The sequence below is a fragment of the Phascolarctos cinereus genome, unplaced genomic scaffold (assembly GCF_003287225.1).
Source record: "Phascolarctos cinereus isolate Bilbo 61053 unplaced genomic scaffold, phaCin_HiC Scaffold_2;HRSCAF=192, whole genome shotgun sequence".
Taxonomy (NCBI): Eukaryota; Metazoa; Chordata; class Mammalia; order Diprotodontia; family Phascolarctidae; genus Phascolarctos; species Phascolarctos cinereus.
Window position 1 is genome coordinate 337,251,803 of NW_027555625.1, and position 24,339 is coordinate 337,276,141.

The window sequence follows — 24,339 nt, forward strand, 5'->3', positions numbered from 1 at the left end:
TTTAAATAAACATATAAGCAATATCAATTTTTATAAACTTCTGGACCTTTAAGATAGAATGTAACAGATTTGGAAAGTATAAAATTCATACAATATTAACCAAACAGAGCCCATCACCCTAAGGCAACCATGGATAAATAAACATTTCTTCATCAAAAAGTAGGAAGAAGATTGACAGTGTCACAGTACATTTTAAAAACTTAAAGGAAATCTTTTTGAAGCAAGCAACTAGCAAGAATAAAAGCTAACAATAAGCATAAACCAATGGATTTTTTAAAATTTAATCGAAGATATTTACTTCTGGATGAAGCCTTAAAATTGATAAAGTAGAATCAAAAGGTCTTCCATTAGTGACCTCAAAATAAACTCGAAGAATAATTTGTTGAAAGAGAAGAGTCAAAACAATGACTGATGCATACAGATTTCTTCATAGGTGGAAATTTAGGACCAGTTTGTCTTGGTTAAGAAGCCCAGAATTCAAGTCTAGCACATTTCTTGGGTTGGGGGTATACAGGTTAACAGAAAACTCACTTTTCTCTTTTGGATGATATCCACCTTCATGTAGACAGAACCACCCTTTACTAATTTTCCTTTCGGAGTGAATCTGCTAGGAAAAGACAAGAGAAGGAATAAATTTGCCTAATGTTAACTCCTATTTACTAAGCTTCCTCACTCTGATTCCACTGTTTTAACTTGTTGGTATCCAAGGAAGATTCATGTGGTTTGTTACCCCACTTGAAAGTTTACAGAAATATTTTAAGATTAAATTCAATAAGATTCTCTCTCTCTTTTTATTATTTCCAAATTTATCATTGTTTGCATGTTGTCTTTCCCATTAGATTATGTACTTCTAGAAGGCAGAGAATACCTTTTGTCTTTCTTTATATTTTTAATTGTTAGCATAGTACCTGGTATAGCAGGCTCTTAAGACATGTTATCAACTGATAAACTGATGGTCTTCCTGCACATTTATGGCTGTCTTTTGATGGAAAGGGGTCAGAAGGCAGACCCCTTTCTTGGTCAGACATTAGGAGCATGGGGAAATATGAGAAAAACTTCAGTCTGATAATTTATGCAAAGAAATTCCATTTAATTCCATTCACTGCCGCCTGTAAATCTCACTGTCACAGCCCTCTTCTCTAAATTCACTTTCAAAATAATGTGGCAAATAGACCATAAACAATCATGTAAATAATTTTACATAACCAGCAAATTAAAAATTAAACAGAAATTATAAAAAAAAACTTAAAAGAATAAATAACCTTTAGAACATCACTGCACTCTCCCTGGGAGGGAAAAGAAGTTGAAGGGGAAGAAGGGAGGCAGATACTTTACCATCTGCATATGTTATTTATCAGAGGAACTTCAGTACTGATCAGACATGTTCCTTGCTCTGACTTCAGGCTGTTTCATCTGGCTGTGGTAGGCAAAGTGGTGGTGGCAATGATCGGTATTTGTCTTCAAATACCAACCATAGTAGCCACTCCCCTGCCTTTAGTCTTTCTCTCCAGTCTCTTTCTTGCCTCCTCCTCACTGCTGCTTACCTGATTCCAATTGGATTACTAGCTCAGCATCTCCAATCACCCCTATGTCAACGTGCACATTTTTCACTCTTTCTGAAATTTCAACCCTCCTCTTTAAGGACAAGGAAAGAGCAGATAGTCCACTTCCTAGGGCAGTGACACTTTTGCTGTTTCTGGAGGCTAACATAGATAGGTACCCTCCTAACTTCAGATGATTGGCTTTCGATCCCTCTATTACTCAAGAAAATTGAAGAAATTTTGCCAGTAAATGGAAGAAACTTCAAAACGTCACTGCAGGCTTCCAAAAGAAAAAAAAAACACCAAAAAACTTGCCACCTGAAGAATATCTGGCAAGATAAAATCTGGAGGACAGAATTACAGATCATACAGACCTCAGAGTAACATTGAGAATTCATGCATTAAAATATAATAGAATTAGACCACTAAATATAATATTATATTAAGCTAAAAATATTTACATATAATGGAATTAGAACAATAGAATTATGTCTTTCATAAGAGACAGAACTGCTGTTCTTGTATCCTTATGGTGGTGCTAGCAATAGTTTGTTTCCAAGGCTTTGTTCAGCATAAAGCCTCAACTCAAACAGAAAACTACCTCTCCACATCCCTTTACCCTAATTATTGCACACAGTCCATTAATGCTATTTACCAGCATTCCACAACACTTGAAACATTCCCTTAGATTATGCTTTCTGATTCCCCTTCTTGTAATTGCCTAGTGTAACTCATCACAAAAAAATTGTTTGGTAGTCTTACTTTTAGGGAAACACCTGACAGATGGGCTCTGTGTGTGTGTGTGTGTGTGTGTGTGTGTGTGTGTTGTTTTGTGGAGGAGACTATCCTGCCCTGCCAAGACAGAAATTACCATTTGTTGTTAGGTTAGATCTTTCATTACAAGGAGCTGACTCTGACTTTGTGCAGGCATTATGTTTTTTAAAACTTGATTTCTCTTCTCTACTCCTAAGACCTTTGAAATCAGTCTCTCAACCCTTTGTCATCTTGACTCCTGAAAACACTGTAAACTTTGCACTGCCTTAATTGCAAGTAAGCAGTGTCTGAGTCTTAGGAACAAAATAATGTCATTCTGCTCTCCTATAGAATGCTAATTCTTCTTTGCATTTGTGGTCATCACTCAGAGTTCAAAAGAAGTATGTAATGGAGCAGAAGAAAGTCCAGAGGAAGGATTCTTAAATGACTAAGAGAAAATAAGAAGCTTCTGTATAACGAAAGACTCAAAAGATGATGATGTGGATCTGAAAGGACAAGGACTAAGAGGAGATATGCTAATAGTCTACAAAAATCATAAGAGATATAAAATCGAGAGGTGTGCTTGAAAAAGGTAATTAAGACAAATACAAGGAAGTACTACTTTAGATAGTGAGTAGAAACTTATGGAACTAATTACTTCAAGAAGTTTTATAGACTAAAAACATAAATAATATAAAAGCTTTAGCTAAATTCTTCAATAACAGTAGGGAAAATGATGATGTTTTGGTATATACTCCTAATCTTTGCCATCAAATGACATTACTTAAATAATATAATTAGGCAAGTGAAAGAGAATTTTCCAGGTAAAGGAAAGAAATTAGAATCTGTTAGATTGGATTGGCACAGCTATCTATGTATTCTATGGCATTGATATTGAAGAGGTTGTTAATGAGTGCTACTTGGTCTATCAAAATTTATTATTCATGCAAAATACACCAAGATATATAACGATACCATGAAAAAAAAGCATTGACTGCAAAGTCAGAGTACATATGTTCCAATCCTACCACTGATGATTACTACCTGTATAACCTTGAGCAAGTAACTTTAGATCGCTGGGCCACAGTTCTATAAAAATAAAATGAAGGGATTAGACTAGGTGGTCTCTAAGGTCCCTTCTATCTCTAAAACTATTATCCTATATTGGCCATATGATGCTAAGGAGCAATATAAACTTTCCTTTTCACAGACTAGTGGACTTTATTTGCTTGCTTTGTGTTGTCTTTGTTGCAAGTGAAAAGTAGGATTTTGTCTACAAATTAGCTCATAATAAATGAAAGTCAATTATATATTTAAAAAGAAAAACAAAATAAAATGTTGAAAAGTTTTCTTTAAACCATGCACTTTAAAAATGTTCCTGGAAAAAGGGCCTCCATTCTTTTATTTAAAGAAAAACTGAAGATGTGGTAGAAATATTTTTGTAGTAATTTTTATGAATACACTTTATTGGCATTCTTTGTTGGCCCTCCCAATATGAATTAGTTCCTTACATGATTTACTTCTGTTTCCAACAAAGAAGGCTGAAACTAATTTAATTTAAAACAGTCTGCATTTTTATTATGATGTGTGTGGCAGTTCTCACCTTCTATCTTTCCCAATTATTGTAACATTTTTTTTCTTTTTGCCATCATGAATTTTTATATACACATATATTCACAAGCACATTCATACACATATATGTACCATACCTACATATGTGTGTATATGTTCAGACTCTCATACTATATCAAGGAAAGGCAAACAAAGAAATAATATGGTCCACAGTCTGCTGATGCTACAGACATCTGCATAAGCACACAGTGCAATTTTGCTTGAATCATACAGATTGGTAAGAATAAATGGATCCTTTTGATAATGGTATCTTGGGTCTAAAATACAGTCAGTGATAGCATAGCTTTCACTTAAAGGGCTGAAAAAAATAGGATACATGAACACAATGGAATATTATTATGCCATAAGAAATGATAAAAAGGGATAGTTGTGGAGAAAATTGGAAAATCTTGTATGAATATATGCAGAGCGAAGTAAACAAAACCAGGAGAATAATTCTGTATTTTGTATCTATATATTAGTACCTTTCTAGGCATAGAGTCTTTAAAAATGCCTTTTAACCATTCTCACATTCATTCAACAACTTTGATACTTACAACTATGTAGGTACTGAGTTATTCCCGTTTTACAGAGAAGTAAATTGAAGTATAAGAGAGATTAAGCAACTTGCTCCTGGTCACTCATTTATCATCAAGATGCATTTTGAACCTGGTTTCTCCTAACTCCAAGAGCAATATACTTTCTATCTCCCCAGGCAGATTCCACATTCTTAGAAGACAGGGACCAGAAGTAGAAAGGGGGCATTTAACAAAAAAGAAATTTCCTAACAAATAGAGCTATCCAAAAGTGGAATGGGATACCTTGGGAGGTAGTGAGTTCCTGACCATTGGAAGTCTTCAAACATTGGATGATCACTTATTAATATGTTGTAGAAAAATTTCCTTTTAGGTATGGGTTGAACCAGTGGCCTCTAAAGTCCCCTGTAACTCTAAAATTCTGTGATCTTAAAATCTATTTATGTACCTAGACAGACTGTTACCTCACAATATATTATTCTTCTGGTAATAGCTGGCCTTATATACCTCAAAATGTCCTCAAGCTTTAGTAGCATTAGATTGTTTCTTATTTGTTTTGTTTCTGAAATCTATATTAAGTGGAAAAATTGAGCTACGGATATAATAAGATGTCTAATAGCAGCCATGCAGAAAAGTTTATTAGTATCAGAAGTAGGGATAGAGGAACCTATTCTGTACTGGGAAAGCATTCAGTCAATCAATAAACATTTATTAAGCATGTGTCAGGCAATGGATACAGAGCACTAGGATACAAAGAAAGGCAAAAGGGAGTCCTGAAGCAGAAGACCTGGGTTCAAAAACAGGCTCTGACAAGTTGCTTTAAGAAAAGTTCACTGAGAATTTTAAAGTGAGCTGTTATTTTAATTTCTTCTTTTTCTAGATTTTTTTTAGTTGCATGCCCAATTCATTGATCTCCTCTTTCTCTATTTTATTGATGTAAGCATTTAGAGATATAAAACTTCCCCTAAGAACCACTTTTGCTGCATCCCATAAGTTTTAGTATGTTGTCTCATTATTGTCATTCTCTTTTATGAAGTTATTGATTATGTCTATGATTTGTTGTTCGACCCACTCGTTCTTTAGGATTAGATTATTTAGTGTCCAATTATTTTTTAGTCTATCTTTCCATGGTCCTTCATTACATATAATTTTTATTGCATGATGATCTGAAAAGGATGCACTTAATAGTCCTGCCTTTCTACATTCAACTATGAGGTTTTTATGCCCTAGTACAGGGCCAATTTTTGTGTAGGTGCCATGTATTGCTGAGAAAAAAAGGTATATTCCTTTCTATCTCCACCCAATTTTCTCCAAAGGTCCACCATATCTAACTTTTCATAAATTCTATTCACCTCCTTAACTTCTTTCTTGTTCATTTTGTGGTTAGATTTATCTAGTTCAGGGGCAGCTAAGTGGCACAGTGGATAGAGCACCTGCCCTGAAGTCAGGAGGACCTGAATTCAAATCTGGCCTCAGACTAAACACTTGACACTTACTAGCTGTGTGACCCTGGACAAGTCACTTAAACTCAACTGCCTAAATATAAAAAAATTTTTTTAAAAAAAAGATCTAGTTCAGAGTGGAGGAGGTTGCAGTCCCCCACTAGCATAGTTTTCCCATCTATTTCTTCCTGTAACCCCCTTAACTTCTCCTCCCAGAACTTGGATGCTATACTACTTGGTGCATATATGTTTAGTAATGATATTACTTCATTGTCTATGGTGCCTTTTAGCAGGATGTGGTTTCCTTCCTTATCTCTTTTAATTAGATCTATTTTTGCTTTTGCTTTGAAATCAGGCTTGCCACACTTGCTTTTTTTACTTCAGCTATAGCATAATATATTCTACTCCAGCCTTATATTTCTACTCTGTGTGTGTCTCTCTGTCTCAAATGTGTTTCTTGTAAACATTGTAGGATTATGGTTTTTAATCTACTCTGCTATCTGCTTCCATTTTATGGGAGAGTTCGTCTCATTTATATTCACACTTATGATTACTATCTGTGTCTTTCTCTCCATTCTATCCCCCCCCCCATTTATGCTTTTCTTCCTCCTTTCTCCCTTTTCCTCCTCAAAAGTTTTGCTTTTGGGTGACAGCTAGGTGGTACAGCGGATAGAGCACTGGCCTTGGATTCAGGAGGACCTGAGTTCAAATCTGGACTCAGACCAAACACTTGACACTTCCTAGCTGTGTGACCCCGGGGAATACCAACTGCCTAAAAATAAAACTTTAAAAAAAGTTTTGGTTTTGACCACTACCTCCCTCAATCTGCCCTTCCTTCTATCAGCCCTCTCCTTTTTCTTTCCTCCTTCCCCTTCTAATGCCTATAGGGCAAATAGATTTCTATACCTCACTGAGTATGTTATTGCCTCCTTGAGCCAAATCCAATGACAGTAAGGTTCAAACAATGCTCATCTCCCTTCTTTCTTTCCCATTACTGTAGTCTTTGTTTCTCTTCATGTGGTGTAATTTACGCTTTTATGCCTTCTCCTTTCCTCTTCTCCCATTACAATCCCTTTTCACCTCTTAATTGGGTTTTTTATCATCACATCAAAGTCAATTAATACCCACACCTTCTGACTATGTATATCCCTTACAAATGTCATAATAAAGATACAGTTCTCAAGAGTTACAAGTATCATCTTCCCATGTAGGGATGTAAACAGTTTGCCATTATTAAATAATGAGGTTTTTTTTTTTTCCCTTTCCTATCTACCTTTTGATTAAGTTTTCCATTTAGCTCTGGTCTTTTCATCAGGAAGGTCTGGAAGTTCCCTATTTCTTTGAATATCTATCCCCTTGCCTGAAAGATTACAGTCAGTATTGCTGGGTAGTTGATCCTTGGTTGTAATCCATGCTCTTTTGCATTATGGAATATTAAATTCCAAGCCCTCTGATGTAGAAGTTGCAATAATCCTGACTGTGGTTCCATGATATTTGAATTGTTTCTTTCTGGCTGCTTATAGTACTTCCTCCTTGACCTGATAATTCTGGAATCTGACATTTTCAATTTGGGATCCCTTTCAGGAGGTGATCAGTGGATTCTTTTGATGACTATCTTACTCTCTAGTTCTAGGACCTCCGGGCAGTTTTCCTTGATGATTTCTTGAAAGATGCTACCCAGGCTCTTTTTTTGATCATGGCTTTCAGGCAGACCAATAACCCTTAAGTTATCTTTCCTGAATCTATTTTCCAGGTCAGTTGTTTTTCCAATGAGGTATTTTATGTTTTCTTCAATTTTTTCATTCTTTTGATTTTGTTTGACTGATTCTTGATGTCTCATAGAGTCATTAACTTCCACTTGCCCAATTCTAATTTTTAACAAATTGTTTTCTTCAGTTAGCCTTTGTACCTTCTTTTCCATTTGGCCTATTCTGCTTTTTATGGAATTGTTTTCTTCAGTGTACTTTTTTTCCATTTGGCCAATTGTATTTTTAAGGACTTGTTTTCTATGGTCAATTTTTGTCTTCTATTTTCCAAGCTATTCATTTTCTCTTGCATACCTCTCATTTCCTCTCCCAATTTTTCTTCTGCTTTTCTTATTTGACTTTTAAAATTCTTCATGTGATTTTCCACGAAGGTTTTTCAGGCTTAAGACCAGTTCATATTTCCTTTGAAGTTTCAGATTTGGGTATATTGACAATGCTGTTCTCTTCTGAATTTGTGTTTTGATCTTCCCTGTTCCCACAATAAGAATCTATGGTCTTTGTTTTTCTATGTTGCTTTTTGCTCATGACATTTGCCTTTTTCCTGGCTTTTAAAGCTGATCTCTGCTTCTGGGGCCCAAAGGGCATTATCCCACGCTTCTTGTGCTGGGGGCTGGGGCCTGGTTATTGGCTTTCTATTCTGGGGCCTTGGGTGCTGGCAGCTGGAGGCTGTAGGGGCCTAGTAGCTTACCTGGTGCTGAGCCAGAGCTAGTGGTGGTAGCTGGTGTGTGATGAGGCCAGGTGGAGTTTTCCTGCATTTCCCCAGGGATACACTGAAGCTTGCAGGGTAGGGTGCTGGGGTGGGGATGGTCTAGCTGCTGGAGGTCACCTCCTCACCTGGGGCTGTGCTAGAGCATGGGTAGGTTCAGCCTCTGCTGGATGTCAGTCTGCCGCACAATTGAAGGTTCTCTGCACTGGTGTCTGCTGGTTCCCCTGGCTGTGCCAAGGCACAAATGGGGTCATAGTATTGGTGCTTGCCCACTCCACCTCCCTGTGCCTCAGGATCTCCCACTGTTTTGCTCTGGTGGGGCTTGCTGCTGGCTTGCTGGGATGCCTCCCATCCTGTACTGGTCCCTTTCCCATTAATCCCCCTAACTCCTGAGCTAAAAAAAACTGCTGTACCCTGTGTTTCTGCTGGCTCTACTGTTCCAGGATTTTTTCCTCAGGCAATATTTTCTGGGTTTTTCAAGGTCAGTAAGGGAGAGTGAGAGAGACTTATTGCTTACTCTGCCATCTTGGCCCCCAGAAGTCTAAAGTGAGCTATTATTAATAATAATAGGCAATATTTTTCTTTCCAGGTCCCATTACATCTTTAAGAGCATGGATTGAAAGGCAATCAGCTCAGATGAAATGTCTGAATAGAGTTACTCATCCTTTACTATGTGAGCCTATGAAAATATTTCTTGGTTTTACATTTTCTACTCATAGTATTTAAAGAATTTGGATAAAATTAAGGAAATAATGAAATTTGCACACACAGGATGTTTAATTATGATAAAGCTAAAACAGAACAATGAACAAAACAAGACTATATAACTTATTATTTTCTTATAAGTATTTTATATTTTGTCATATTTTCATAGATACTCTGCACACAGAAAAATTCACCAATGCAATATTTGAAGTTGAGTTTTTGCAGCAGAACCAAATTGTTTCTTACCATTTTCCTATAGTAGTCTTTGTCAGCCCTATGCTTTTGTGTCTAGTTTTAGAAGTGTCCTTCCCAAAGGCAATCATTTGAAGACCATTTCAAGGATGGTTAAGTATGTTGCTATATTCTTCCAGAAAGAAAACTGAACCACAATTTCTGAAATACGTTGAACTTTCTAACAAGAGCATGTCATATATCTAGACATATTCTGTTGGGGGTTTTTTATTATAATACAGTAATATGGACCTTTCCAAATGATAGGATAAACTCATTGAAACTGTTTTCTTGCTCCTTTCTTTCACAACCCACAGTGAAAAGCACAATAAACACTTTAAAATTTGACTTAATCCCTTTTCTATATAGTCACTGCAATTTGATTTCTTTTTTCCCTGCTTTTTTTCTTTTTATTGAATTTTCTGTGAATTCATGTCATCTAAAATATAGTAGAAAAGTCACAGTATTATTGATTTTACCAAAGTGTTTGTTTGGCTTAAAATGATTCCTCTTGGGTTGACTTCAGAGAATTAGTGAATAAGAGAGAAGTTACCTAAAGAAGAAAATGATATTTAATCAAGGAAATAGGGATCTTTACTACCATGAATAAAAGAAATAAAACCTATTTTTAAAAAACTGGGAAGTCTACACATTAAGAGGTGTATTGAGCAAAACCAGCATTTTGGAAATTAGTCTAAATGTTGTTACTTCAAACCAATATTATTCATAGGTAAAGACTTTGATTCACGGAGCTGGTTCATTATCTCTTTCATTTCAGTAAACTACGCCTCAATCATGACCCACAATTATTTCTGAGACTGATTATTGCTGATTTTGAACGACTTCATCACTTGTAGAATTCAGACCTACTTCTAACCACAAATAATCAGGTTCCTTGACCTGGAACATCTTAGCTTTAATAACTTGTTCTACTTACTTTGACCATACAGGGACAAGTATTGAACTGTCTCAATACTTTAAGGGCACTCTGATCTCATTTATATGGCTACCCCACCTATTAATATACAGTGGAGTTTATCCAAAGTCATCCAGTGTAATGCTTATTCATGTTTTCTATCACATCCTTTACTGGAAGTTCACCTAACATGCTGGAACTTTTCTATCAGTCTCTTAAAATCATGTGAACAAAATCATGTGACCAACAATATTGCTGGAATAATTGTTTTCTTCAAAATGCTACAACTCCAAAACTATAAAAGAAAGGAATTACGTGTCAGATACAGAGTTAACTAAAAATTCCTGATGTAATGCCATAAACTACTAAAACTTATAATTCTCATTCCGAGTCACTATTTGGAAATGAATCCACATGACACCCGCATTAAACACAAGCAACTTCATAGGCTTATGACTCAGGTTCTGGCTAAGAAGAAGTCCCAGGACAATGACTCTTTCCAAAACCCTCCAATTCCATAAGAGGCAGCAAACATTGATTCTGCCCATGTTCTCTGTCTTTGTCTCTGTCTCTCTCTCTCTCTCTCTGTCTCCATCTCTCTCTCTCTCTGTCTCTATGTCTCTGTCTCTCTCTGTGTGTCTCTGTCTCTCTCTCTGTCTCTCTCTCTCTGTCTCTCTATCTCTGTCTATCTATCAATTTATCTATCTATCTATCTATCTCTTCCTCAAGAGATTATTCAAAGCACTTATCCAGGTCTGGCAGATACCATATGGCCTAGTGAAAGGAAGATGAATTTGCCTAGCAGTCCAGCTTTAGGCATTTGTGTACCAATGTAAGGGCCAGTGGCCAAGCAGTGAAAAGGTCAATGAGTGAGAATGATACCCAAAGGCAAGAGAAGGGAATACAAAAGAATAGTTGAAAGATTAAAATATCAAGAGAGAGAGACCTAATAAAAAAAAAAAACCTAGGTCAGAAGGATATAGGAGAAAGGATTGTAAAAAAGAAGGAAGAATGAATAAACCCCCAAAGAGAAACCAAAGCAAATTAAAAAATGTTATAAAGGGAAATGAACCAATAATTTTGATGGAGAGAATTCTGTAAACTCCCAGAGATCACAGGACAATAGAAAGAAACTACAAAATGGTGCAAAAGAGAATCAAAACTCTTAGAAGTTAGAAGTGAATTTAGGTTGGAAATGAGAAATCTTAAGCTTGAATTTATAAATACAAAGGACTGAAAAGGAAAAATAGGAATGCATGATGAAAATTCTTGCCAAAGAAGTAGAAAATTAAGAGGAAATAACAGATTTGGAACAAAAAAGTACTAAAACAAGGAAAGAAAAGGGAAGATATAAATACATAAATAAAGCAAAGAAAAAACAATACAAATTCCGTACAAGCCAAGGTAACTGAATTAGGGAAAGGATGTGTACAGACAACCTAAGAATCATAGAAAATGCCAAATGAAAAATTTTGAATAGCATAATGAAGGCAATTCTATAAGAAGGTTGTCTAGAACTTCTGAATGCAGAAAACAAAGCACTGATCAAATCAATGTCACTGACAGAAAAAAAAAAGCACCACTCTTCATTCTCCAAAGCACAACTGTAGATGTTAAATTTCATAATTCAGTAACAAACAACAAACTTCTCAACCAGAAGATCTTGAAATATAAAGGGAAGGTAATTCAAATAATGTGGGAATGTTCTCAATTCACAAGAAAAAGCAGGAATTGGAATAGTATATTTCAAAAAATCAAAGGAGTGTAAGTTGCAATTCTTTCTTCTTTTGAGAACTTTCTTTTCACATGCTTTGACCATTTATCCAATGGGGAATAGCTCTTGGTCTCATACGTTTGAGTTATCCACTTTATATCTTGGATATCAGACTCTCATCAGAGATATTTGATGCAATTATTACCACACACACACAATTGACAGATTTCTATTTTATCGTAATTGAATTGATTTTGTACACATAAATTTCAGATCTTCAATTTCATTTAACTGAAACTACTTATTTTGTCATTTGTGGTTATATTTATTCCACATCTGTTTGGGAAAACTCTCCCTAGAAATACCTGTGAAGGGTACCTAATCACATTCTCTTCTAATTTTTTATTATGTGAATATTAATATTTAGTCTTCATGCCCATTTCAAGCTCATTTATCAAAAAATATAAAATTGATTTTTTAGTATAGCAAACTGAAAAGTTTTAGCAAGAAATAAATCAATGTGGCTTGAAAAAGAAAGGAAACTATCAATGAGAAAAAGAAATTTGACATCAAATATCCCAAGATATATAGAGAATTAATACAAGACCCAAAACTATTCTCCCAAGGATAAGTGATAGAAGATTATGAACAAATAGCTCAAAAAAATAAGATAATTGTAAATAATAATTCTGAGGTTTTCTCTAGCACCCATGAAATTGTCAAGATGACGAAAGATGAGAATAATCAGTGGTGGAGAGTCTACAGGAAGATAGGTTGTAGAGTGGTAAATGGGTTCAACTAACATGGAATATAATTTGATATTTCATTAAAAAAACAGAAGAAAAGTGGGTCAAAGATAGAAAGAAATACCCCATATGCCACAAAATATTCAGAAAATCACTTTTTTGTGGTAGCAAAAAACCTGGCAACAAAAATAGATGCCTATTGATAAGGGAATGGCTAAAAAAAAGGGTTAAGCTCAATGAATATAAATGAACATAACTTATTCATAAGAAATGAGAAATTCTGCTAAGTGAAATGAGCAGAACCAAGAGAACATTGTATATAATAACAGCCACACTATGCGATGACTAATATTGATAAACTTAACCTTCCCAGCAATACAAGAATCTAAGACATCTCCAGAGGCCTCGTGATGGAAAATGCCATCCACATCCAAAGAAAGAACTATGGAAGTTGAATTGCTATTTTTTTCTCTTCTATTGAGTTTTGTTTCCTCTCTCTGATGGTTCCTTCTATTGGTTTTAATTTTTACTTACAACATCACTAATGTGAAAATATGTTTAATAGGAATGTAAATGTATAGCTTATATCAGATTGTGTGCCATCTTGGGGAGGGTGGTGGGGAGGAAGGGGGAGAAAAATTTTAAACTCAAAAGCATATGGAAGTGATTATTGATAAATCAAAATAAATGTTTTTTTTTAAAATGACAAATTCAAAGAATTCTCAAGTGCATGAGAAGATTTATATAACAATGCAAAGAAAGAAGAACCAAGAAAACAATATACACAATGAATGACTAAAGCAATGTAAACGGAGCTAATTAAAAAACTGAAACTGAATGCTTTCTAATTATAATGACCATACTTGGTTCAGGAGAAGAGATGAAAAATGTACATTCCTCTCTTCTTTGAAGTGTTGGAGGACTTTAAGTATGAAACACTGTATTGGTTTATACATTGATTAGTTCTGATAAAATATTTTTCTTTATTTCTTTTTTATAAAAGATGGTTCCTTAGCAGAAGAGTAGTGGAAGCATATATTTGGAAATGATAATGATATCAAAACAAAAGAAATACACTTTTTAAATTGCACAGGCAGCTCACAGACTTCTGTTCCCTCTCATTCTCATTACATGAAAGGCTACCTCCTGTTCAGATGGTATAGTGCTCAATGCTTTGTGTAGATAAGATAGCTAGCTATATAGAGGCAGCTGGTGGAGCAGTGGATAGAGCACTGGGCCTAGAATTTGAGACACTTGAGTTTGAATCCGGCCTCAGACATTAGCTATGGGCCTGGGCACGTCACGTAACTTCTATTTGTCTCAGTTTCTTCAACTATAAAATGAATTAATAATAGTACCTGCCTCACAGAATTGTCATAAGGATAAAATGAGATAATATTTGTAAAAAATGCTTTGCACAGTATCTGGCATATAGTAGGCACTATATAAATGCTTATGCCTTTGCCCCTTCCCTCTTCTCTATAAGATAGCTGTAGCCTACTCATACCTACAATATAGTTTTTGTTCTTTGGATGACCTGAAAATTTGATACTTTGGAGATAATGGTATTTCATGATTTTATAACCATAAGGGGAAGGGAAGGAGAGGGAAGTAGGAAAAAAATGTCTTGTCCAGATTATGACACAGAGCTTATCCATATATATCTAAAACAAACAATATAAATGGACAGTGAGTTGGACCTAAAACTAAATGGAATTTATTCCTTTTGCCTTTATTATTAGTATTGCCTTTAGGACATTGCAAAATTAGGGATAAAGGCCATATTTTTCAGTCCAATATGGAAAGGTACATGGTGGTTATGAGCAGGTTGCAAACAAGGAAGTTCAAAGAATAGGAGTAAAAGATACTATCAGGGAAATATAAGAGGAATAGTCACATGGTACAGATAAAGGATAATGTGGACAGCACAAGTCCTTTACTAGTATCCTTGAAATATAAGGAATGAAGGAAAACACCTAGCACATTTCAATAATTCCCTGTAGCAAACTTGTGGGAGGGCATAGACAAGAAAAGATGGCTTGTCATCTGCATCACTTGAGGAAAGATCCAAATCAATAAAGTGCACTCATGTGAGAGCACAGCTGTCATTTCAGTTTAGAGTACTGAGTTTACTATCAATGAAAGACTAATGGTGTGTAAAATAAGAGTTTTAACTTCAGGGAAAAGGTGGGAACAACTTAAAGTATTGTACAATCTCCCAAATGCAATCCTATTTGTTCTGCTTCTCCTATTCAATTCTGAACCTATTTCATTGTTCCTTAAAAATGTATGTATTGATAGACCATCTCAGTAGTTCAAAGAATTCCTAGCATAGATTAGACCCCAGACAATACTTATCCACTTTTTTTTTTGTCTGTAGATCATTTGGGTGAAATTTTGTTGAATGGTTGTAAATCTCATTTTAGTTTTATTGTTTTTGTTATAGAGGTTGCTGCAATCAGCAAAGTATCACCTACAACCAGTATATTCTGGAGAAATTTACCATCTACAAGGAACCTCTCTTCCATTTGAACTCTGTATCTTACATAATGGTGGCAAACTACTTTAGCAAGCATATGTTGCAGACATTAAATTGGCCTATAGATCTCATGCAAGGGAGTACGCACCTGGAGTTCCCCTGGAAATGCCAAAAGATTTCACGGACATTTAAGGTGACTCAGAATTTGAGTGAGCTGACTATGATGACCTTCCTGCACAAACTGATCCCCTCATTGGCTCCTCTGAGCCAGAGGGGAGGGAAGGGGAAGAGAAGGGAAGGAAGAAGAAGAGATGAGAGGGAAAGGAAGAGCGGTGGCTGTCTGAGTAGAAAAAAGAGAATGGATACAAGAGATTTATAGCAATAGATATATTGGAAGTTGATTGTATTCACAGAGTATATTGAAATGAATAATTAAAAAATGACCAAAAGTAAACTTCATGAAAGCAAGAACTGTTTCATTTTGGTTTTTGTATCTCCAGGGCCTAGCAGAAGCCTAATAGATGTCTAATAAATGCTTTTGAATTCAGATATCTCCATTTTACAAATGAGGAAATAGACTGAGAAATGTTAATTGCCTAGTCCATAAAGTCATATGGCCAGTTAAGTATCAGTATAAGAATTTAAAACTGTCTTTTCTAACAATTCCTAGCACTTACTCTTTCTAAAAGTCTAGGCTGCAACACTCATGTATTTCCATGGGTGTTTTTCAATGAAATACATAGAACTATATGCAATTGAATATGTAATTGAAATATTATTTATGTATAGATGTCCCATTGCAAGACTTTTTTCATTCTTCTATAAGTTTGCAATAAAGATGAAGAGGGGAAAGCAATAGGACCATACTACTTAACATAATTACGGAAAGTATTCACTCAATTGACTACCTTAAGTATCCAAAAATATAAAATAATAAATTCAAAAAGCTTTATGAAAAATTGGGGTTTAATTTTTAAATTCTGATAGCAAAAAAATACTTAAGCTGTTTAGCATTAAATCGCAAAGATCTAAACAAATAGATCAAATAGACATATAAGTGAGTCAGACATTGCAAGTAATGTTAGCATTGTATTTGCCAGAAGATATAGTCAGTTGTTTAACCACACCAGATATCAGTTAGTCAATAACTTAAACAAGCATTGATAAAGTTTTTTACAAAAGATGCTATCAAGTAAAACAAACAGGGTACTTTGTGTTACTTCAAAGCTTATTTATAATGTGTTTAGAAAAAAAATCAATGGAAACAGGAAAATAATGTCTTGATTTTCTAAACTTTACAACATCTGCTTTTACTTACTTTGCAGTATTGTAAAGTTTGCTGAATTTCAACTGGATAACTTTCTATTTACTTTTTTATTTGACTATCACCACACTACCCTATATATACAAACACAATCTTTAACCACAGGGAAATCTATATGGCATTTATAACAAAGAAATTTTTAGCATATCTGACTTGGAACATGGAAAAATGTGTAACTAAAAGACAAGACAGTTGCATAGTGAGGGAACTACTTGTCCAATAAAAAACAAATTCAGAAAAATTTCTCTTTTTTCCTCCCAAGTCACCCAGGGCTGAGTTACTTGTATATCTTTTGCAATCTAATCTAGGTATCATTCATACAATATTTCCTAAAGGAAATAGCTTCTGGAGGGCCTTTGTATATGTATGCTGAACTAGTGGCTTCCCTGAATCAGTATGAGTACTAAGGCAAGTATGTATTCGGTAAAGTTCCAGCTGAAATGTATGATGTTAACACAGGACTAAAATCTAAAATTTAGAATAAATAAATATAATAGTTCCACAGGAATTTCTTTCTTCTCAAATCCATCAAAAGTGGAAACTTGAACAATGTCTTTTTTTTTCTTCCTTTAAGTGAATTTCTCTATAATCAATGATTAGGCATAATAAAATACAAGTGCAGTTGTATGGCAAGCCAACTCCAGGTGCTCATTCTATGACCTTTCCACTCTGACTTTGCATTCCATTTATGTTATTTTAAAGTGGTAGCTACCTTAAAGAAAAAAAATATCTTTAAAAAGATATATAAGATTGAGGCTCTTAATCCCAGGTTCACTGTGAGGAAGGGAATCTTGAAGGAATGTGTCAAAGGAACAGATATTTTATCAGATGTAAAACTGTAAACAATACAGCTAAGTAGTAAATTCAATTCATTTAAGTTTTTATTCATTTTCTCTCATCCAATGATAGAGGAAGCCATTCTAACAATTAAACTAGTGATTAATTTAGAGGATGAATGTTATAAAAATGTGTCCATTCTATTTTTAAAACTACTGCATTCTAAGATTGCAAAATAATCTCTCTAGATTTTCAGTAAATCATTTCCTTTTTATTAACTACTATGTATTCACTTCCCTCTATTAAAAACTCTAATATGGTGTTTTGTTATAGTATAGAGCTGGCCCTTGGTTCCTGAAGTCTATTCTAACAAAGTACAAATTCTAGTGGATCTAACTAAACTAGAAAAGTTTTCAATACAAGGCAGCAATGTTATCTGAGAAAGAGAGTTCATGGGATCATTACCAAATTGACCACAGTGTAATGAATTTTTCAGCCCCTGCAATTAACTAAGACCATCTGCTAAGGCATAAAGGAATTATGATCTATCTCTAAAAAGGTAGGACCCACAGAAATGTAATCATGCACTGTTTGTCAAAATCAACTGTTAAATATATGATTATGTAGTGAAACTAAATGAGCCTACGAGGGTTTCCAAAGGAGTATGTACCTAGAGCTTCCCTCAAAATGTCTAGAGACTCCAAAGACATGGAGCCCCATTGCATTGGCTTTTGAAGATGTTTGCTTACTGTATGGTCATGAAAAGCCTTTAAATTTGCTGCTGAGCCAAAACTAATTGTGTATATAAAAGGTTTGAGTAGGCAAACTTTCTTACTTCCCTGGCAGCTTTTGAGTGGTGAAGAAGATAGACTACAAACCTTCAGGAAAGGGGAAGAAGTAGACAAGATATCTTAGTGCCATACCCAACCCCCAAGTGATCATGAAAGCATGGAACCTTTGTTCCATTTATGTCTTTGTGTTTTTCTTTCCTGATTATAGGTACATGAGCTTCAGAGGAAGAAAAAAACAACTTTTTGCAACTTTTTAAACTTCAAAAAGTTGGAAGAACCATCAAAGGTTCCACAACCAACAGGAGCTAATAGTTCCTGAAGCCAATAGCTCCCAGAGCTAATAGCCAAGTAAGGTGAGGAGTCAGCCCTAGGGAGAAGCCTGCTTGATCCAGCCCAGTACTGAACTGACCTAGCATATAAGCAAGAAAACAATTCCTCCATTTGTTATGCTGCACCCAGAAATGAACTTGGCCAGGATTCTCTGAGAAGAGAGAAACAGGTTTCTGAGGGCAAGTAGTACCCCTCCACCTAGGCTGAAGTAGGGCAGAATGTTTCCAAGGAACTGCTTTAAGTTTGAGTCCTCTCTTCCCAGGGACTCAGTGGTTAAAGAGAAGGGAAAGTGTACCTCCCAATTTAAATGGATGTTTACTCTGGTCTTAGCTGCACCTCCTCAGTGAATATTCCTTTATAAAAGGTAATTCGTACTAACTGGTTAATTTATATGAGGAGATGTTAGGTGGTTTTATGATCATGGGAGGAACAGACCAGATGAAAGTTGATGAGCAATACTAGAAGTTTTAGAAAACTCTAGCCCATCAGTTACACCTGAATCCTGAAAGAAGTAATGGTAACTACTCTAGGGACCAGACCTGTTAGTCCACGTGGAGTTGGGAGAGATAGCCCCAGAACCTTCCCTACATATATTTGGAGAAGCATAAAGAGACCTCTGCAAAATAAGCTTACAATGTCTTCTTCAACATTTTTCCCTGATTTCTTTAGAATACCGGATTTCAATTATTTTTATATCATCAAGGGGCAGTCAGTAGAAGGCTGAGAATCTATTGGTGTTCATAGAATTGAAATTCTATAGGGAACTTTCTTGGAAACCTTGTTGAAATGCTTTGAACATTTGTTAGTGGCTTCTTGAGAAGCTGGCTTAAACATTGTGGGTTGTTATTTGTGGTTAATACATGAAAGGAAAAAAGAAAAACAAGGAGAAAATGGCCTTTAAGGAGCACACTTGTAAGGTTCCACCAGTGGGTTAGTTGCCATTCTTTGCTTCACTTCCCTAGTTGTCCTGACCTCAAAATTCTTGATGTCCAAGACTTCTAAAAGAATGTAAACCACATTATCTTCCCTGGAGGGGAAAACAGAAACCTACTTGGATGGTTTGCCAGGGAAAAGAATAGGTCCACCACGTGTTTAAAAGAGAAAACTTCACTACAATCACACCAAAAATCAAGCATTTTGTGGGTGCACAATTTGCTCTTTCACATAAGAAGAACAAATTTAATATAATGAGAAGAACACTGAGAGTCATTATTCTTGGTCCATGCCACACCTGCCAGTCCAAGCTGGAAAATAGACTAAGATTCCTATCTCCAAAAACCTTGGAAAACAGCAGGATATATGAAGCTACCAAGAAGTAGAAGTGGGGAAGCAATCATGGCAAAGTTCTTCTTTAGTTATCTATCACTCATTTTCTTTTATGGTTGCTTTGATTATGGGCTAAATTAAAAGAAATGCTAAACCTGGCTTCAGTTTTTAAAAAATAGTTTATGCTCCGGAATGAATTTAACCACATCATAGGAAAACATGATTTGGAATTTTTATAACTTCACTGACATGGAAATTTGCTGATGGAAATCAGTTCCAAAAAAAGAGAGAAATTCCCTTTTCCTCATAAGCTTTGTCCCAATTCCAAAAGCAAAATTTATTCTCTTTTGAAGAAAAAAAAAAACATGTATATTGCCTAGCCTATTCATTTCATTATCTCAATGGGAAAAGACAAATGTAAAGAGGTTTCTTCCTGATGTAGCTTAATAGGCCACTCAGGCTTCTTTATGTTTATCTATAGCCGGTCTATTCACAACAAATTCAATCAGTTAAGCAACAGACATTTATTAAACATCTACTATGTGGCAGGTGCTGTGCTGCTCTTGTGTCTTCAATTCAAGATTTATTATCCACTCTGTAAAGGGTACTGTGTTAGGTACAGGATATAAAGGCAAAAATTAAATAGTCTCTGTACACAAGGAGCACATATTTTATTGGGGGGAAAGAGGAAGTGGGGTACAGAGTAAGAGAGATATATAATATGGCTGAGATATTCCAGACAGCAACTACTGAGAATGTTATACAATCATTTAAACTTAAGATATTCAAAAGTATACTGTTCCTAGCCCCTTGCAAGGCCAATAGCACAATTTACCTTGGGATTTGCAAGAGCCCATGCAAATATTACTCCAGAGACTTCTAGCTAGTCTATGAAAGAACCATCCAGCAGGTAAATCAGAAAATTAGGATTAAACTTTACTACTCAGATAGCTAACTTGCTTCCATTAGGGTAACTTTGGAGGAAAGGTCATGTAGGGAGGCTTATAGGGCAGAGGTAAAAGTCTGACCTGGAAAATACTAAGTTGGGCAAATACTAAAGTTGGTTAGGGAAATTGCAATACTCAGTTGGGAAAGTGATTTGTCCATCTCTGCTGCCATTTGCACTTTTCTTCCAGATACAAATCACATTGTTAGAAAGAAACTTCTGTGAAAGTCTTCCCTACTTCAACTTCAGAAGAAAGTATTTGAGATTAGACAGGTCAAAGGAACTGTTATTGAGTTATGTGTTTATTTTATCCCCACCTTCACTCAAACTAATGACTGCCAAACTTAACTGAGGGCTACTGGATATGAGGTATAAGTAGTTCTACAAATTATGAAACTCAGCACATTGATTATATTCCCCATCTCACCCCAGCCTGAAGTATTATTAGCCCTAGTTAATAGTCCTGTATCTAAACAAAAGGAGATAACGTTTGGTAAAAGAATTAATCTTCTGTTGAACTTGAAAGAGTTATATAGTAGGTTCTGTCAAGTTTTGAGCATGATTCATTTGCAGAATGTTCCTGTTATCTAAGAACCAGCTTGACTAAGTACACACAGACTCATTGCCACTCGGCTGGCCACGAGGTGATGAATTTTTGGTCATGGCCACAACCCATGAAACAAAGAGAAATCTCTAAGTGGTTCTCAGTCCTCTACAGACTACATCCCTCCCCCTGAAATCTGCAGTGATGATAGCAAAGTGGTGAAGGAATATAGAGTTTGCAAAAAAAAAAATCAGAGTTTTGGGAGCATGGATAAACATTAATTTAACTGTTAGTATGTGAAAACGAGATTCCTGGCTAACAACCTATGAGTGGTCAATGAACTGAATCATATTTGATACTCTTGATATAAACAAAACCAGAACGCTCAAGACAAAGTTGAAGCTAAATGTCAGGAGGCTCAAATGTTCTACTTTCAGAGACAAATAAGGAAGTTGGCAGAATTAGTTTCATTGTTCTGAGACTCTTGGTCATTTTGCCTATAAGCAAAAAGAGCAAATGGTAATTATTGCTGTTTATAGACCAACAATTGTTAGCACAAATTAAGAAGTAAATAAAGTCAATGAAAATTTCAACAAGATCCTCCACACTAAATCAACATATTTTAAAATACATGAGTTTCAATTTAAAAAAAGCAGAGAAATACAAGTATCTTGAGAAATACAAGGAGCTTATGGAAAATATAGCTCATGATTAAAAAATTAAACAAGTTATAGGCTTGTAGACAATTCAGAATCCTCATGCCTACATAACATAAAATCTTTATTCAAAAAGAGAATAAAAGGTTATCAGACATAGAAAGTATTGAACAATATCACAAATAATTGAATCTTCTAGTTACTAATGTGGGGATATAGTCAGGTCACTAACTTGCTAAAAGTAAAGTGAAAATTAACACTGAACAGAAGACTAAGGGAGGCAACATTGCATGGAATTACAACTCCAACTTGATCTATTAAAAAGTTTATGATATGCAAATTGAGAAATGGATAAATATTTATTAAAATTATCCAATCCAAAAAACATTTATGGACCATTGCCATTTGCAAAAAAAAAGCTTCAGGAATATCCTCAGCCAAACATTCTACTTTTTTATCAAGCAGAGTGACATGGAAGAGAAGAGTGACAGTTTAGAACATAAACTAATTTGTAAAACTTCCTAGAAGTAGATGGTGAAAAATTTCAAGCATTGCCTCAAAAAACAGTGAAGGGAAAAATTTCTGCTGAAAACTTAGCATAAGTTTCAGTTAAGCCAGCTTATCCCAATGGCATTTAAATATGAAAATAGAAAGAAGGTATCAAAAAAACTGAAAATGGAACAGATCTGTCTTTCAGCATAAGGAATTATTTTCGTCAAAAATAAGTCAAATAACCACATTTATATTTCTAACACCTCATCCTATGATGAGTAGAAATACCACTAAAAGAAGACAAAGATGAGAATGGCTGGATCAGATCAAGTACACATAGATGAAATCTATGGTGGAGGCAACATAATATCAAAAGAACTAAGCAATCAATTTTCAAGATATTACAAAGAGAGGAAGATAACAAATGAATTTTTTAAATCATATGAGGTAATACTGCCAAAAAATCAAGAAATCATCAATAACTACTAAGGAATATCCATTTTGTCATCTGTATAAAATAATTATGAATATATATATTATATATATAGATAGATATCAGTTTGTATATGTATTTATTGAGAGTATCTTTAATAAAAATATGAGAAGGAAATAAGTAGGTTTTCATAACTCATTTTCTACTGCAATCATCTTCAAAATTACATGGTTAAAAGGAGAAAAGAATACAAGACCTCTTTGTGTTTTTTTCTTTATAAAAATCAAAATTTTAATAATATTTAGGAAAGTAAAGCAACAAAGTCACTCATTGTGCCTCTGAGGCTGAGATGCAACAAAGTATGGATCAATTCTCTGCTATTTGTGCTAATTTTGGCCTAACAATTAACACCAAGAAAACAGAGGTTCACCACACCAGCCATACATGGAACCATCTGTTACAGCAAATGGAGAAATTCTGAATGCTGTAGATCATTTACCTTGGCAGTATACTTTCCAAGGACGTACACAAAGATGATGAGGTTGACACATGCATTGCAAAAGCTAGCTCAGCGTTTGGGAGACTCCAAAGGAAAGTGTGGGAGAAAAGAGGTATTAGACTGACTACCAAACTGAAGATCTACAGAGTCATTGTGCTGACCTCATTGTTGTATGCCTGTGAAACCTGGACAATCTACCAGTGCCATGCCAGGAAACTGAATTGCTTCCATTTGGATTGTCTTAGGAAGATTCTGAAGATGACCTGGCAAGATAAGGTACTGGACGGTGAAGTCCTTTCTTGAGCTGAAATGGCAAGCATTCAAACTCTACTGCAAAGAATGCAATTCCAATGGGCTGGCCATATTGTTCAAATACCCAAAGTACATTTGCCCAAAAGACTATTTTGTGGAGAACTCACAAAACAAGCACTCACTTGGAAGTCAGAAGAAATAATACAAAAACACTCTCAAGGTCTCTCTGAAGAATTCTGGAACTGATTGTGAGACATAAAACACACTGGCACAGGACCACCCAGCATGATGGGTACTCTATGAGCAAAGGAGAATTGCAGTAGCTCAAAAGAAATGTGAGATACACAAATTTAGAGCAATCTCCACTCCAGATGTTCATATGGACTATGAGCCTGACCTTCAGTAGAAGCTTCAAAGCTTATATTGATCTGTTCAGCCACAGTCAGATACACTGTACCTTGACCCCAACATAGTGATGTCTTTTTGATCTTTGAAAACAAAAGACAGCAACCAATTCTTACGAACAAGTTAGAGGATGTTGACCAGCCAATACAGTGGATACAGGGAAAGAGGGAATAAGCACCTACTATGTGCCACATCTTGTGAGAAGAACTTTTAACATATATTTTCTCATTTGATCCTCACAAAAACTCTCTGAGGTAAGTGCTATTATTATCCTCATTTTACAGTTGAGAAAACCAGCAGTGATTTGCTCATGGTCACATAGCTAGTAAGTGCCTGAGGCTAGATTTGAGCTCAGATCTTCCAGACTCCAGGCCCAGTACTCTATCCACCATATCACTTGCTGCCTATACAATACAACAAAGAATATTCAGAACAGTTGTATGGCTAGCCTCAAAGAGCAGCCTTTGGAAGTTTTCAG

The 24,339-nt window shown here is 35.3% G+C and overlaps 1 protein-coding gene across 3 annotated transcripts in view; it reads right to left on the reverse strand.

Moving 5' to 3' along the window:
• SLC25A21 (solute carrier family 25 member 21) overlaps nt 1-24,339 on the reverse strand; it is a 697,719-nt gene that overhangs the window by 596,372 nt on the left and 77,008 nt on the right. The window lies entirely within an intron of this gene.